We start from the raw sequence: 18,883 nt of genomic DNA on the forward strand, positions 1-18,883 counted from the left end.
CGCTGGGCATTTACCGAAGGGCTCTAAACTAAATATGCGATATTTCTGAAATATAAAATCTATAGAAAATCTTTTTTAATAATTCACCATGGAAATGATTTTTCCGTTTAAGGTAGATTCTATGTTCGATTTTCGCATTAAGTTCGAGTTTAGCCGCTAAAGTGAAAAATAAATCAGTAAGAAAAGGCATAAAATTGTACACATTTGTTGCAAATTTTATTATAACTTGATGGGGAATAGCCCAAAGCAAATTTTCACAAAGTTTTCATTCCTCAAAATGGATTATTAAAGAAAAGTAATCGTGAAAAACTGACGATTTTAGCGGCTAAACTCGAACTTAATACCCACCTTAAATCATGACTTTATTACGGCGAAATTTCCTTCTATTTGGGCAATTGAGACGGAAACTCCCTTTTTTTATTTATTTATTTTTACTTCTTATTAAAAACAAAAAAAATTTTCGTCGCCCGAGCAGGGACTTGAACCCTGGACCCTTGGATTAAAAGTCCAATGCTCTACCGACTGAGCTACCCGGGCACATGCTGCACTTGTGGCAAAATAAATATAAAACATTGAGCACGTGACATAATATACTAGAGAAAATGAATTAACCAAATGTTCGCCTTGCGGTTACTAGTAGAAGCTATATGGGTTATTATCCTCTACACAAACCTCTTGTGTTTTATGATAATACGAAAGATGTCGCTTAAGTAGTAGACAAACGAAATTATTTGAAGGCAAAAACCAAAATTATTTTTTTTTTACCAAATGTTTTTACCATTGTTCGTCTTGGAATCATTTTCATCGCTTTTGAATTTAAATTTTTTTCTTACATTTCGCAATAACATACATATTTATTTTTGTTAAACAAAAATGGTTTTTTAGGATAATTAGAAGAATATACACAGAAAAATTTTTCGTAGTTAATTTTCATCGCTTTTGAATTTAACTGCAAAAAAACTAACGCTAAATTTAACTTATTTTTATTGGAAAAACATTATTTGGTAGTACACTGAAAAGAAGCATGCCCGGTTCCAAAGATTTTGTCTTTACTTTAAAAATTTTGGTATTGATTCCGAGCCAAAGAAGCGGAGAATACAAGTAGGGATACTTTTAAGACACAATTCTCTTTTAAATTTGGGTTTTGTGTACTTGCTTCTAGGAAGCAAATTTAAATTTTTCGTTTTTCAGCTTTTTTTCTTCGTGAACTGCAGTTAAAAAGTACAACAGGGCATTAAAATTTCCTGGTTTTAACAACGCTTTGTGGAAATCTCAAAATGTGGAGTAAAATTTAGTTCAATTTTCGTTCGAGGTAGTTCATTCTTCCTATAAAACAGTTCACTTTTTTCGGTGTAGTGAGGGAAGGTATGAGTGAATTTAAGTTCACAGTCAGAGAATGAAGCCGACCCATTTATATCGGCGGCGGCTGGCGCTAAATTTTTGACTCCGGCGGCTTGACGATTAAGCCGATACAAATTAATCTTCAAATTAATTTGAAGTTACCCGAATGGCAATCAGATTAGTTGTACAATCAATCTTACTATCAAATTTCCATTTCATTCAAAATTTGTGAGCTAAAGTTTTGCAAAATAATTTTAGCAACTCGATACTGATTGGAGGGTTCAAAGTTTTAGCCAAATATACAGCAGTTATTAATAAATTTTCCTGCACCAAAACAAAGTTTACTATTGTTTATGAAAAATGAACTAACCCATAGTAAGAATGACAACGATTTGGCACCAACGATTTGTTTCATCTAGATAAGATCATGATTTTCTTATAAATTAGTTCGTGTATTGCATCGTATTTTAGTTCATTATTACTACGCCTTGGAAAGAATTTTCTTACACTCATTCAAAATATTCCTGCTATCCGGAAACATGAACAATTTCTTGGGAAAAATATATTAAGAAATTGGTTTGAAATAAATTGTTTGTCAGTATAATTTTCAAAAAAAAAAAAAAATAGAGAAAATGAGGAATCAAAGGCACAACAAGCCTGTATACAACTAAGAAATTTTTCGTACAATACAAGTCAATTTTCTATAACCATATATACATAAAGGGTGGTTAAAATTTCAAGGGCCGAAGTTGATTTTGAATAAAACACAAACTATTTAGGAAATTATTGTAATTTTATTTTATTATGATATATTGGTATTACTCAATTATGTATGGAACAAAATATCGGCCAAATGGGCGCCGCGACCACGGTGGCACACCTTCATCCGATGGTCCAAATTTTCGATGACGCTGAGGCATAATGGAGGTTCTATTCCGTTAATGTGCCGAATTATCTCATCCTTTAGCTCTTGAATTGTTGCTGGCTTATCGACGTACACGTCTTCTTTCATATAACCCCACAGAAAAAAGTCCAACGGTGTCAAATCACATGATCTTGGCGGCCAATTGACATCGCCATTGCGTAAGATAACACGGCCATTGAATTTGTTGCGCAAAAGAGCCATTGTTTCGTTAGCTGTGTGGCAAGTGGCCATCCTGCTGAAACCACATATCGTCCACATCCATATCTTCCAATTCGGGCCATAAAAAGTTCGTTATCATCTCACTATAGCGAAGACCATTCACAGTAACTGCCTGACCGGCCTGATTTTGGAAAAACTACGGCCCGATGATGCCGCCAGTCCATAAACCGCACCAAACAGTCACTCTTTGTGGGTGCATTGGTTTTACGACAATTACTCTTGGATTCTCATTCGCCCAAATGCGGCAATTCTGTTTATTGACGAATCCACTGAGGTGAAAATGTGTCTCATCACTGAAGATGATTTTCTTCGAAAATTGATCGTCCACTGTTGCCATTTCTTGGAACCATTTAACACGTTGTTGGATTGTGTATCTCTTCATGGTTCAAATTGTGTATCTCTTCATGGTTCAACATCGGCCCTTACAATTTAACCATATTTCAAAAAATTATTTTTATATTACACAAAACTACGGCTTATGATATACAATAAAGGAAATATTTTTATTCGTACGTTGGATGCAGTTACTTCTCGATTGTTAATAATTGCTTCTTCAAAAGAGTAATATTCTATGTTAGTAAGACTAAATTAATTAATTTAAATTTTCTATCCATATGAAAGATATATGGCATAAGTTGCTATATTCTTTGCATTTTTATCCAATTTCATCGATTTGGCTAGTTTTTGTTGTGTGGATTTGCTTTAAGTATCTGGAATTACAAAGTTATAAAAAATATTATCAAATTCTATCGTATATTGATTTTTAACTTACGGGTTTCAAGAGTATCTTCCTGAGCAAATAAGAATAGCATTAAACAGTAAGAAAATTCCAAAAAATTACCATTAGAAGGCCTGTCTACCTACAAATGAAAATTATTTTTAATAAGTTGAAAATTTGGTTTTATTACCAACGGACGAAATACCGATTATAGAAAAACTAGCCACATTGAAAAAAAATCCATCCGGTACATTTTTTTTTTTATTATTTTCATCTATGGATTAAACCCTTACAGACTAACAGTAATATATTACATTATATACATATCGTTTGTTAATATATCAAGTATTTAATAATAATGTTATCTTTTTCTTCACATTGTATTTCTCTTCTGACAAATCAAGATAATAATAAAATTTATTGAATTCTTTACAAAGACGGCGAAGTGGATCGTTGTTTTCAAAGTTCGTTCGAAAGTATTCAATGTGGAGCAGTTCAAAGTTGCGGGTAGGTCTAAAGGGTACATTGAATGATATGCTGTTAATAAGGAAGTCAGATTTAAATCTTCCGTTAATTAAAGCAACCATAAAACAGATATTCAGCATGGTACGTCTACTTTTCAGTGTAGGTAATTTGATGAGCGATAGTCTTTCTTTGTAAGACGGCAAGGTTTGAGGTGTCCAGTTATTAGTGGAATCATATCCATGAACTAATGGGACATTTGTGAAATTCTTCTCAGAATTATTTGAAATAAAAGATATTGGACATAATTTCCACTTGTCAGTATCGAGTTTAGTTTAGCCGCTAAAACCGCTATTTTTCACGATTAAATTTCTTTATTAACCTATTTTAACGAATATAAACTTTATAAATAACTTGCTTTTGGCTATTCTTTATTAAGTTGTATTAAAATTTACATCGAAGACGTATGATTTTATACTTTTCTTATTGATTTATTTTTGATTTTAGCGGCTAAACTCGAACTTAGTACCCACCTTCAGGAATTGCTGTAACATAAAAAATATAGATTAAAAAAATGGTTTCATCTCCAATCTGTGATCTAGATGTAGAATAAATATATTTTTCATGTAAATTAATTTAAAATCAATGATAATTTTAAATGATTAACAAAAATTCCTTAATCGGCGATTTGTTTTTTAGTTCTATATTTTTTTTTATCAACATAGTGCTTTTGTTTTCTCTACATCACAACATTCACTGCTCAGTTTCTAAACACCAATACCTCACGCAATTTTTTGTTTTCAATAAAAACACAAAATGTTTCTACAAACTCCCTCACACAATGCAATGATTTCATTATTCTCTTCTCACTTAATTTCCCAGTAGCACACACGCACAGAAAAAACATGTTTCGACATGGTTGCCGCATCCATTTAATGCTTATCTAGAGTATGTAATTGTCGCGAAAACCATTTTGTCTTTTTAAATATAATTTTCGAGCGGAGAAAAATATATGTTGCCAATAAGCATTTAAATGTTTCCCAGATGCCGCGAACATGCCCTATTATTTAAATGATAGAATTTGAGACAATTACATGGTCGGGAAAATCATGTACCTGACCATTCAATTTTATTTTAATTTTTTGTAGGGAAAAAAGTATTTTTAAAGGTTACGTATAGACATGTCTAGAACCATTATATGGCCACAAAAGACCATGTACATTGTTTTCGCGACCATTTAATTTTTTAATTTTTTTCCAGCGAAAAGAATTTTATAAAAACATTGACAGGTACACACGATTTTCATTTTGCTCGTCAGTAGTGGTTTGATTGTTTCTTGGAATGGACGGAGAATACGCAATTACTGTGTTTTGTGTTTATTTATTTATTCAGAAGTGGCACGTGGTTTTATGTGAATACAAAACAGTAAAGTGTAATTGAAAAAATGTACCTCGTTTTTGTTCTGCATTTTGATATATGGTATAATTTATTTTTATTTGTAGTTACATGATGTCTGCGTTGACACATTTTATGGACACAAGCCCAATAAAAACAGGATGAGCGATTTTCAAATGCAACAACTTTTCAGTTTGAGGGTAAATATAATTTTCAACATAAATTCAACTTGACTTGAAATAGCTCATCTTCAATACATCTTCAAATTGTTTGCGAATTACTTCCAATTTGCCAAAATGTTGACGAAATCTTTGAAAAGGTGTTGAAGATAATATGAGAAAACTTTGACAAAACACTACCCTAAAATGCAACGAAAAAACCATGTGGTTTTCAATACTTATTTGTGCAACGAAGTTCGTGGTCAATTGCAAGAAATAAAAAAAATGGAAAATTTTAGACAAATAACCAAATAGTTTATAAAAATAGGTAAGTGAAAATAAAAAATTAAATAAAACTTTAAGGAAGTCACTAAATGTATATCTCTTTGCAGAAAACTAAAGTTATGGATTCTACGTTCTTGAAAACATTAAAAAGCTGACCGATGAAAAAATGGTGGACAATTAACTGGAACTGCTTCAAATAGTTTATAATAATTGGTACGTCAATATGAAAAATTAAATCAAAACTTTAGAGAAGTCACTAGATTTAAATCTCTTTGCAGAAAACTAAAATCTTTGGATGATACATTCTTGCTAACAATAAAAAGCTGACTAATGAAAAATGAGTGGCTTATCGACAAGAAAAAGTTTCCAGAAACATTACAAGTGCAACCAATTAAAATCGTTAAAAACAACAACTTCTGGATGAAAATGTGCATCACATCGTCAGTTTAATTCATATGCTATTATCAGATTAAAATTGGTATTTTGTGAATTCCTTCTGCTGGAAATCAATTCTAACACGCGGTCCAGTACGTTCCTAATTTCAAATTGCCCGCAGGTTAATAAATTTTAATGCTGTTTTATGACACCAAAAGGAAGGAAATCGAATTATCAATGCTAAAGTGTTTACTAATAATGTTTAAGATATTTAAAGTTTTGTTGTTTGTTTGTTTTTTTTTTTTTTTTCTTATTTGTTGATATGTTTAATAAGATTATTATTTATCAATTGGTATTGTAGTGTATTATGTAGTGTAGTGTATTATTATATATTTTATTTTGATGAAAATGAATAAATTATACAAAATTCATAGAATTTTGGTTTTGACTTTCAATTTGAAATGGGGATATCATTCATACAAATTTATGTTGAAAAGTATTTGCAACGATGTTAATTTTGAATTTGACTCGCATCGAAAATTGTTTGATAAATTATTGAGTAGCGATGCATTTCAATTTGAGGATAACACTTGAGATATTATTGCTAATGTGTTGAATTTCACTGTTGAGGGTAATGTCTGTTTTTTGTTGAGAACGCGATTTTCTCAACAATTTCTCAACTTGAATATTACCCTAATGCTTTGAAAAAATGTTTGAAAAATTGTTGAAATTTAGCATTTTTCAAACGTTTGTGTTTATTGGGAGTAAATATTGAACGATTTCTTATTATTGAAATTGAACCAAAATAGAGTGTGTAAAAATATATGATGTTTGCTTGCACGACATTATAAATACAAATAAACAATGATTTAATTTATAAATAAATAAAAACCAATAAATAAAATTAATGTTGTGTTTTCTTTTCTCAAGTAGCGTCCTTTTACGACGAAAAAAAGTTTTTTTTTTCATAAAGATCAAAACATTTTAGATTGTGACCATGTTCTTTTAACTGGAAGAAACCCATTTTTGACAAATACCATAACATTTTAGATAATGACCATTTTCTTTTGATTCAAACAAAATTATTTGTATCACTATAATAACATTTTAGATGAGGACAATTTTATTTTTCTTAGAACCATGTTCACTGAGCCAACATGGTTGCAGGTGAAAATGTTCCAAATTTACGAGGAATCTATAAAAAATGATATACATCCGTCAAGGATTATATTAACTACTTGTTATTCTACTTTATCCAAAATTTTCAATGTGAGGAAAAATACTCCAACTTATAATAAAGAGGGGAATAAGCTGTAGGTAGCCATCATACGAATCTATAATGTTGTTAAGTTAATTTTTACTACAAAAATTGTTCTTAGGAAATTGTCCACATTTCGTACTAAAATTTGTATATTGCCTGTGTATTTTTATAATACAATCAACGATGCATTAACTACTGTGTTGGAAATTTATTTAAGGAAAAATCCTTCCCATTTCGTAGTTAGTGAAGTTCGCTAAGTTTATTTTTGTTGTTGTTACGAAAAATGAACTATATTACAGTAAATTTTTTGATCTATGTGGAAGTTAAAAAGGTCCTTAAATTTACAAGACACTTTTTTTCTGTGTGATTTAAATCAATATTTTTGATTAAATTTAAGTCGAGATGAGTCGACATATTCGGCGTCGACTGGCAAAAAATGGTCGGCGGCGGCTTCATTCTCTGTTTACAGTGGAGCTAAGGGCTGGGAAGAGGAAAAAAAAAAACGAAAACTCGACGGGCAACTTCACAAAATTCTTATAGCAACTTGATATTGATTGATTATGGGTGGAAGGTTCCAAATTTTGGCAGAAAATTCAACAATTACTAATATTTTATTCTGATTTAAATTAATATGATTAATTAATTGGCATCTACAATGAAAAAACAGTGAACCCACTAGGTAGAAAACTTTTGGTTAATTTTGAAAATTTTTTAATATTTTTAGAAAATGTGAACTAAACAGTATTACAAACGATGGAATCACGCCGATATCAAAAAATTGGTAAATAATTTTCGACAAATTCAAGAAAATTTATAATTTTTTTCGTTTGATAAAGAAAATTTGAAAGAAAAATTGGAGTTCATGATGGACGAATTTGTAGTAAAATTTACAAATTTAAAGAAATAATGAACTATTTCGTGAAAAATATGAATTTAGTAAATCTTTATGTTTAATTTGTGCATAAATTTTTCACGTTTTTTAGGTAATTTAACAAAAGTACGGAAAAAATTATTAGAGTAAAGGAAACATTCTCCAAACATAACAATTCCATGAACTAAAATAAAGTTAAATTGGCTTTAGTGAAATAGAAAGTTCACGTTTTTAGTGTAAATTAGAGTCGAGATGAGTCGGCTGAAATCCGTTGGTTGCGTAGTATGACACACTCAAAACAAGTGAACCCTCTATTTCACTAAAGGCAATTTAACTTTATATTATCCCTTGGAATTATTATGTTTGGAGAAAGTTTCCTTTACTCTAATAATTTTTTAGGTACGTTAATTATATGAACTAAAAACTTATACACAAAATGAAGCATAAAGAATTACTAAATGCGTACTTCTCAAAAAATAGTTCATTAAAGACATTCTTGCAATTTTGAACTCCAATTTTTTCCTTCAAACCACAAAATTTTATTCAACAAGTGAAAAAAAATTAACTATGTCAAATAAATTTTCTTGAGTTTGTTGAAAAAAATTTTATTTATTTGTTTGATATCGGCGTGATGTCAGCGTTTGTATTACTATTTAGTTAAAATTTTCAAATAAATAATTTTCTAAAATGAACCAAAATTTTTCTTCCTGGTGGGTTCACTGTTTTTTTTTTATTGTTGGTTTATTCTTCAATCATTATTCACCAAGAAACAAGTGACCCTTTCTTTAAGTTAAAATGAACTAATTTTTAAGAAAGTTGAACTTCGTATAGCGCCAATGAATTTTTTTTTTGTTTGAACCTATTTGAGGATTGCATCGATGTCTGAAAAACGCAGTTTATTATTCAAATAATACCAATGTTGTTTGTCCAACCAACTTCCGTTTCCGTTTAGTGCTGAATTGGTCGCCTTTTGATTTCGGTCAAATATTTGCCTATACACCGAAGGAATTCTCTTCGTTAATTTTTCGAAACATTCTTTATAAACTATTCTTCCTGAATGCTTCATTAAAACAACGAAATTTTCGTTAATTTTCGAAAATTTTACGAAGAACCTTTTTGGAATATACGACACGACTACGAAATATTCTACATTAAATTTTCTTCGTATTCATTCAAGTTCATTTTTGTAACAAAAATGTATTCCAATTTTAATATTCCTAGATGTGGCTCAGAATCCATCTATAAATGAGCTTTAGAATTATTGCATTTGTTTTAGAGAATTTAGTAAAACGTTGGACAAAAAATTTGTATAGAAATTAGCAAAATACTAATACTCAGTAAAATCTGAGAATTTGACAAAAAAAAAGAACTGATGGAAAGAGGAAAATTGTGTGAGCTGGTCTAACTGGTAATGATAAGTTAGAGTTTTCTAATATAAAAAAGAAAATAGCAGTGATGAACATGCCATTTTGTTTTAAAAAAAGTTGGAAAAGGACGAGCATTGAGAGATATGGTAAATTTTATGTGGGACATTTCGAAGAATTCGTCTTTTACTTACTTTATGCAAGGTAACATTTGGAAGAAAAAATCAAGTATGTACCCGGGAAAATTAAAAATTCCCTATTTGATATACTGCCATGGCCAACGGATTTAAATAAATTGGTACGTTTCTTTAAATCCCAAATCATATTGCTAAACTGACGGAATTGAAGTTGAGCTTTCCACTGGCGAAAAATTGCATCCACATTTTATCGTACCTTTAATTGTAGGCGATAACCACGCAAAACAAATATTTCGAATGTTGTGAACAGAAATAGGAAACAAGTCCCCGGATATTTCTATGAATAACCTAAACAGAAGGCACAATAAAATATCAGCAAGGGAAATATTAACATTTGCTATATATTTACCAATAATGCTCGGTGACCTTGTACCTGATTATGATGAGGTGTGGGTCTTTCTCTTAGTTTCAGTGGGTATAACAGATAATACTCTTTTATTTCAAGTTAAAGATTTTTCGATAAATTCCTTCAATGAGCTTGTTGGAGAATAACACAACACTTTATACTTGAAGCTATTTAACGACACATTGAAACCCCAATTTTACATTTTGTCTTACTATGCCGAAGTGATGAAGTTATGCGGACCACCAAGAAAGTTTTGGAGCTTCCATTATGAAGCCAGACACAGAATATAAATATAAGCAGTATGCAAGATTAATTAGCTCATGAAAAAACGTTTGCTAATTTTTCAGTCTATTTGTTCAAGTATATATATTTACCTTCAAGAATGCCGAAGAGACACTCTTCGAAACGTCCCAAGATACCTTTCTTTAAATGGTTAGCTAATGAAAAAGTGTGAAGTCGATTTTGAGCTTTCCCATCGACCATACGGCCGATTTCAAATTAAACTTTTTGGCTATTTCAAAAATGTAAATATCGCCCATTTCAAAATGTTATCTTTATTCAATTGTTAACTAGCCTACATTTTTACCTTTAAGAATGTCGAAGTGACCCTCTTCGAAGCGGACGAAGTGATTTTTTTTAAATGGCCGAAAAGTTAGCTAGTTTAGGTTAGGTTAAAGTAGCAGCCCGATTAAGTTTCAGGCTCACTTAGACTATTCAGTCCATTGTGATACCACATTTAACTAAAAGTACCTATTACATATGGGCACTTCTAGTCTTAACCACTGAACCTTCTCTATTATTTTCTTTTGTTGAACCAACCAGATTGTTTCAAAAACATTAACAGACGCTTAAGTTAACGTTTTCCAGGTCCGCCTGTAATCTAAAGCTATATGCCCCTAAAATTCGCTTGCGCATTACATAAAATGCAGGACACTCACACAAGAGGTTTTTAGTTGATTAATTTTCCTCCGCATCTTGACAGCTCATACAGTACTCATTATACTTCGCACCAATAGTTTTTGGAAATTAGCCTAGCAGATATCAGGAGTGATATCTGAAGCCTTGATAGGGATGCCAGATTTTGAAGAGGCAAAAAGAGCACATTCAGCTTATAAGAAGAGCACATACGAAAAGAATAGAGCACACTTTTTCAAATAAAAGAAAAACATTTATTTCTAATTTATTGAAATATAATTCATTTAAACATAGCAAAAAGGTTCATACCATAAACATAAAATAACCCACTTTCAACTCAAGCTAATTTTCTTACAATACTTTGTAAGTCATTTTTTTTTGGTGTTTTTGTGAAAAACGTTATTGAAGAAGTTTGTTTACATTTAGAACAGAGCACAAAGTACTTTATATATTCTACGACTCGGATATATAAAGTAACTATTTAATTAGAAAATAACGGCTAGGAAAATCTATTAGTGCGACATTTACGTATTTTCGGTTACTTTTACCATTTATTGAATCGCGCTTGATTAATATTTGTTGTGATGCAAAAAAAAAGAGCACTTTTGCGTGCTCTTTTGGCCTGTCTTGTTTTAAGAGCACATTTTGTAAAAAAGAGCACATGTGCTCTTTAAAAGAGCACGTCTGGCATCCCTAAGCCTTGAGAACACTAGCATATCTAGTGTGCGGTTCAAGTTTAAATGGGGACACATTTGCTTGGTGTCGTTACAACCCTTGCTATTCTCCCATCGAACATTTGCCATCATGAAAGCCTTCTAACGCAGTAAGAGCTTGTAGGTAGCCAAAGACATACCAACAGATTCTAGTTCCCTTGGAATATGTAAGGTAGTACCTAGCCTTGCTAACTCATCTGCTTCGCAGTTCCCCGGTATGTTCCTATGACCATTCACCCATATTAGGTGAATATTGTACTGCTCAGCCATCTCGTTAAGAGATTTGCGGTAGTCGATGGCCGTTTTCGAGTTAAGGAACACAGAGTCCAAGGATTTTTTGCAGGTTGACTGTCTGAGTATATATTAATGCCAACATTTTTTGGAATATTAGTTCTCAGTCAATTCGCCACCTCTCTTATTGCTAATATTTCAGCCTGAAAAACACTACACTGCTCGCTACTCGAAGTTCCAGATCTTTAGAATATACTCCGAAACCCACTTGTCCATCCAATTTGGAGCCATCAGTGTAGAAATCTATATATCGTATACCCCGGGGTCCGTGTACACCACGCCTCACTGTTGGTAATTAGAGTCTCAAACTTTTTGTGAAAAGTGGTTTCGCCAGATTGTAGTCCACTACGTTAGGCACATCTGGCATTATTTGGAGCGCCGAACTGTGACCGTACATTTTTTCCGACCACAGCGATAGCTCGCTCAACCGCACAGCCGTTGTTGCAGCTCACTGTTTGGCCAAAATGTCTAAAGGCAATAGATGCAACATGAGATTAAGGGAAAATGTGTGTCCAATAGTACCTCCATCGTCTCCTTACTGGACGTTGTCCAAATGCCCTCCGATGTTTTAATGAAACCTGGAGCGAAGATAGTGGATGCTAGTACCTTCCGTAGTCTGGAAGTCTCGGGCGTATCCTCAATACTGCTGCAGTAAACTTTGAGCGGATGACTTATGTTTGAGCTGAGCCTTTCTCAGTTCTCGCTTGTATCCTCTCAGATTCTTCTTGTAAGCGTCCCAATCCTCAGGAGCTCTGGTGGACTTTGCTTTGTTAAAGAGCTGCCTGAAGGATTTCTTCATATTACTTACCTCCGTAGACCACCAGTACGAAGTACGAACAGCCAATCTGAAACTGATGTAGCGATGATCTGAGAAGCTATGTTCCCTCAAAACTGTTTTTGGTGACGAAGGTTGGTGCATCTCCCTTATCGCAAACTACCAGATTAGTACGCAAAAAAACTATATTAGCGACTCTCCCCTTGCATTAGTATCACTACTTCCTCAAATACTATGATGTACATTTGCATCGCATCCCATAATGAGTTTTGTCTTTGTTTTTAGTGACTCCTTAACTAAGGTCTTAACGGTACATGGAGGCATCTCCCTATCATGTCCCATGTAGACCGAAGATACCCAGTATTTGCATTTGGATATCTCTAGGCTGGCTACGACAGTGTCTGCATTGCTCAATGAAGGAAGCAGAAACAAGTTTAGTTCGTTTTTAGCAATTATATACATTTTCGATCTATATCTTTATCGGTATTATGCAAAAGTTTGAAACCCGTAGTGCTTAATTCACAGATCTTGTTCTTATATATGTATGGTTCTTGAATAAGAACTACATCTATGTCTCCTTTCATCAGGAGAACTTTTAAGGCAGCACAAGCGGCCTTACAATGGTGAAGATTTATCTGGAGGAATCGTAGAACCATCCAAATTTTCAACTACCGTCTCATTAGCCGCTTCAATTGAGTCATCAAGGGCTTCCTCTCGGTGACTCCCGCAACAACCCGCGGTTCAGCTTTGGTGAGGTTTGAGCCTATAGGGACTTCCCGCATACGATGTTCGTCAATGTCTACAGCTTTTATGTCTCCTACGGCTCCGCAGGATTATTCTTCTTCTGACTCTACCGGAGGATTGTTCGTTTCGGAATCCTTTGACTGATCGATTTGTATACCTAAATATGGATATCATGAAAGCCATAACTTACACGTCCTTGGGTCTGGGCTAGATGTGGCAGCGACTCAATGTTCAATATAAACACCGCATGTCGACTTGGTCCACCCACCTCATCCAAACGACCAACCTTCCAATCGGCGGTTGGAAGATCTAGGTTGCATTCCTTTAGTCTGTTTAATATTGACTCAGGATTAGGAGGATTTGTAGGTATCCATGCATGTGCTCTAGGTTTAGACGGTATGTCTTTTCTATCGACTAACTCCAAAGCGGCTCCTTCCCAAACTTAATCAATTAGCATCAAAGCAGCTTTAAAGCAATCCATAGCAATCATTGATACCATCCAGCATCTTGCTGTCGAGGACTTGGTCTGAGTAGACACCAGACACCGCGTTCTCAATTTCCCCTCATTTTTGCTTTGGAACCATACCGTCCAATGCTTCTTTATTAATGATAGCCATCACAAGGCTTTTTTGCAACTGAGGCAAACGATCTTGATCCCGTTTAGGGGATGGCAGTTCATCCGGTGATCGCTCCTTTTTGCCAGCTTCAAGAAACTTTAGGATAAACAAAGCATTTCTGCGTTCCTTTAATCTCTCTCGTGAGGGATTACCTCCTTTTGATGTCGTTACCTTAGAAAAGGTTCGACTAGCCAAAGTGTCGCCACCTGTCGACACGTCTACAGGTCGACTAATTGGCCTCACTCTTGGTCACTGCCCAAATTTATAACTTCAGTCGATACCCGTCCACTGTGCCCTGAAGTTAGCAACCCAGTGGATGACTTTCAATTTCGCTGCATGGTGGTTTATTTTTCCACACGTGAAATTCGTAATAGGTACCTATTACCTAATCCGATATTAAAAAAACACGTCCGTTCAGTTCGACGGTTGAAATATAATAAAAGTTAAGTAGGATACATTGATGATAGTCTATACACATTTCTCAAAGATTTATTTTGAATTTTTCTTATTTTCCGTAAATCGAGGATAAATAGCTTAATTTACTTTGTATCATCGATTCAAAAATTATAATTTTCGCTTTAGTATCAAGTTTATTTCTTAGTTTGAAAAGAATTCCAGTTATTGAAGAAAGTTTCAAACGTAAATGTTGAAAGTGAAATTTCCATGATAGCTTGCTCTGGAGAAAAACTCCTAAATATTGCACCACTTCAACTTCTTGTATTCCAGTTCCATTTAGTTCAATCGGGAATTTTGCTAACCTGTTTTACTGCGGTCCGAATCGAATAAATTTTGTTTTGCTGCCATTTAAAACAAGTTTATTCCAAAACGCAAATTTCTGTATTAATTTACTAACACTTTCTATAAAACTTTTTAATTGTGCACTACTATTATAAGGATATAGCAAACATAAGTCATCCGCATACATGATTATCTTCCCGTTTAACTCAATTGAATTAATATCATTCACATATATCCTGAACAAAAGGGGACCTAAAACGCTGCCTTGTATCACACCATACTTTACATTGCGCATTGTACTGCTACAGTTGCCTATCTGGACAAATTGGTTTCTTCCATTGATTAAACTTTAAAAAAAAGCAAGTTCTCGACCAACTACTACTGAGTTGTATTTTTTTCAGTTATAATTTTGTCTATTTTAAAATTAAACCGTTTCATATTTTTAAGACATGTCTTTTTGTCTTTCCTTCAAAGTCAACTTTATCAAGATACAAGAACAATCAAGATACATTTCGCCTACTTTAAGAAAGGCGAAAAGATATATCTCGGATGGAATGAAACATTATTGCGTATCTCCTAATATATGAAGCTTCATCTAGCCATCCATGACGAAGACGCGAAGGAAGTCATCAACGGTATAAATCTTAATGAGGTTAAAAGGTAATTATTATTTATATATTTTATTAATTTACGTATTTTTTCGATATAAACAACTTATTGTTGAGCATTCACAATTATTTATATCCTACCAAAAAATTTCCCCCGTGAACTGTTTGGCGGAAAACAATTATACGGGCGGTACAATATCCGAGATTCGTAAGTCATTTATCTTTGTAAATGAAACCATGCTGTCTTTGGAGGATCATATGCAGTATCTAAAAAAATTGAGGTGACCATATATAACCTTCCATTTTGGCACTTGGAAATACAAAAAAAATTTCCAACTTGACCAATTTTTCAGTTTGGAATATCCAACAGCCTGTTACCCTTTCTGAGTTTTTATTGAAAAATTCCTCTATAACATAAAAGATACGAACTATACTTATCCCAAAGTTACCTAACTTCTGGAAGAGTTATCAAATATGTAATATAAAAATGTAAAAATTTATATTAATATTTTAAAAAGTATTTCCACTTCAAATGAAACCTTTTACAAATCAAATGAATTCTTTTCCAAATCAATTGAAGTTTTACAATATAAAGTAAATTCGGAATTTCAGAAACAAGATCAATAAATTCTGAATTGAAATGAAATTTTTGTCTTAATAATTTGATTAAAAATAACATACATGTTTTCCAATTCTTTGAATAAATATCAATGTAATATTTTAAATGAAATAATAATTTATGTTCTTATATATAATTTACTAAACCATGAAATATAAAAGGTTTCATTTTTCGTATTTGAGCATATATATGGAATTGCAAAACTTTTATTTTTAAAATAACATTAGCTCTCATTTTATTTCTACAAAATTTATGAAAACAAATGTACAATTTTAGTATTAAAATTTTAATTAACTCTTTGAATTGCAAAATATAACATTTTAAATAAACTAGCATTTTTCCATTGCTATTTTATTTAAAAGGATGGGCGGCGTTACTTTAATGATTCATTATGATAATGGCCAGGCTTCTTTATTATAACGAAAAGGTTTCATTATTATGCGTTTCATTAATACAGTGAAAATATTTCGTTATTACAGTGAATACATTTCATTGTTCTAATCATTAATATAACGTTTGTTTTCATTGATACAACGTACGCCTTTCATTCAGACAATGACAAAATTGCTTTCATACAATGAATAAGTATCATTCATACAACGAATACATTACGCTATTGCAACGCAATTATTCATTAATACTACGAAATGTATTTCATAAATATAAGATAAAATTACGAAATGCTACGTTGGCTGACTTTTAATGAAGCATTTCGTTAACAGGTATTAACGAAACTTTTTCTACCAGTGCAGTTAAATGAAATAAAAAAAAGGAAGAAAGATATACCAAATGAACTATAAAGACTGAATTCGTGTATGCCACAAAATAGTTCATAATTTCAAATGTAAAGGGTGATACGGTCAAAATTTGGTCAAGGGAAAACGCGTGTAAATCGGTGATATCGTTTATTTAAAAAATCAAATTAAATTTCTTTTTCAAGTTCAATTAGTATAAAATTCAGGAAAAATATTCAGTTAGGCTTTCGCTTTTCCAAATCCGAATTGCCGGGCCTCACGCTTGACACCTGCCATCAGATTTTGTACAGCCACCTTGTCCACCTTCTTCGCCGCAGAAAGCCAGTTTGCCTTGAACTGCTGATCGTCCTTAGCAGTTTTTTTGGTCTTTTTTAGGTTCCGCTTGACAATAGCCCAGTATTTCTCAATTGGGCGGAGCTCTGGCGTGTTGGGAGGGTTCTTGTCCTTGGGAACCACCTGCACGTTGTTGGCGGCGTACCACTCCATGGCCTTTTTACCGTAATGGCAAGATGCCAAATCCGGCCAAAACAGTACGGAACAACCGTGTTTCTTCAGGAAAGGCAGCAGACGTTTGTTCAAGCATTCTTTCACGTAAATTTCTTGGTTGACAGTCCCGGAAGCTATGAAAATGCTGCTTTTCAAGCCACAGGTACAGATGGCTTGTCAAACCAGATATTTCTTTGCGAACTTTGATAGTTTTATGTGCTTGAAAATATCTGCTACCTTTCCCCTTCCTTTTGCCGTATAAAACTCCTGTCCCGGAATCTGAATGTAGTCGGCTTTGACGTAGGTTTCGTCGTCCATTACCACGCAGTCAAACTTCGTCAGCATCGTCGTGTACAGCCTCCGGGATCGCGCTTTGGCCGTCGTATTTTGTTTATCATAGCGATTTGGAGTCACTACCTTCTTGTAAGTCGATAGTCCGGCTCGTTTTTTGGCTCGATGCACGGTTGTAGACGATACACCCAGCTTATTTGCGGCATCTCGGAGAGAGAGGTTAGGGGTTCGTTTGAAACTACCGGCAACTCTCTTTGTCGTCTCAGCGGCTTCCGGTTTTCGATTTCCCCCCGATCCAGACTTCCTGGCTGTCGACAAACGTTCCCCAAACACTTTAATTACATTTGTAACGGTTGATTTGGCAACTTTTAGCAATTTTGCCAGCTTTGCGTGCGAGTAGCTCGTATTTTCGCGATGCGCGAGCAAAATTTTGATACGCTGCTCTTCTTGCTTGGACGGCATTTTGACAACTGAAGAGTGAATTCCAAAATCAAAATAGGAGCAACATTTTACAAACACACACCTTCAAAATGAGGGTTGTTCAGGTTTTTTAAATGCAAAATTGAAAGAAATACGTCAAGTTTATATTGACCAAATTTTGACCGTATCACCCTTTATACATACACACACAGATAATTTCATTAAAATTGAGCCAACGAAAATTTTTCATTGACATAACGAAACATTTTCATGAATACAATGAAAATATTCGTTAATAATACGAAACGTTACGTTGATTAAAAGAAAATTCGTTATAATGACGAAAAGTTTCGCTGTATTAACGAATTTGTTTCATTGGCTCGCTTTTAATGAAACATTTCGGTAATATAATCAAACTTTTTCTACCAGTGTAGTACCAAAAAGACATTTTTGCAATTTTTAACTCCAATTTTTTCTTTAAAACTTCGAAATCTTCTTTAAAAAGTGAAAAAATAAATGCGCTTGAATTTCTAGAAAAATGTCTACTTGGTTTTGTGATATCGGCGGTTGTAATAGAGTTTAGTTAAAAAATTCTAAAATTAACCTAAATTTCCTAAAATTAACCAAATTTCCCTTCCTGCCGGGTTCACTGTTTTTTGAGTACAAAGTGTTTCACTCTGCAATCGGTTTTGCGTTTCCTACGGAGTGTGCTAATGATATTCCGAAAAACATTCTCCAGTAATCGTGTCCAACGTACATTTTAGGACAGGCATCTTGCACAATATAAAATTTCTTTTCATTTTCATTTTGAAATGTGTGTCTCTTCATTAAAGACTTTGAAATGAGGCAAATGTTTCCTAATGTAAAATAACACTTGTGATTTAAATTAACTTACGCAATAAATCTTTGTATTAAAGAAAAATAAACATCCAATATAAACTAAGATTTATTTTGTTTGTCAAAATTTGGAGAAAAACATATTTAGACGAAGCTT

At 33.1% G+C, this 18,883-nt stretch overlaps 1 non-coding gene across 1 annotated transcript; it reads right to left on the minus strand.

The window, feature by feature from the left end:
* Positions 1–464: 464 nt before the first annotated feature.
* On the minus strand, positions 465–537 carry TRNAK-UUU (transfer RNA lysine (anticodon UUU)). The gene has a single exon. It is a non-coding gene; the product is annotated as a tRNA-Lys (tRNA).
* Positions 538–18,883: the final 18,346 nt, after the last annotated feature.

The sequence above is a fragment of the Haematobia irritans genome, chromosome 1 (assembly GCF_050003625.1).
Source record: "Haematobia irritans isolate KBUSLIRL chromosome 1, ASM5000362v1, whole genome shotgun sequence".
Taxonomy (NCBI): Eukaryota; Metazoa; Arthropoda; class Insecta; order Diptera; family Muscidae; genus Haematobia; species Haematobia irritans.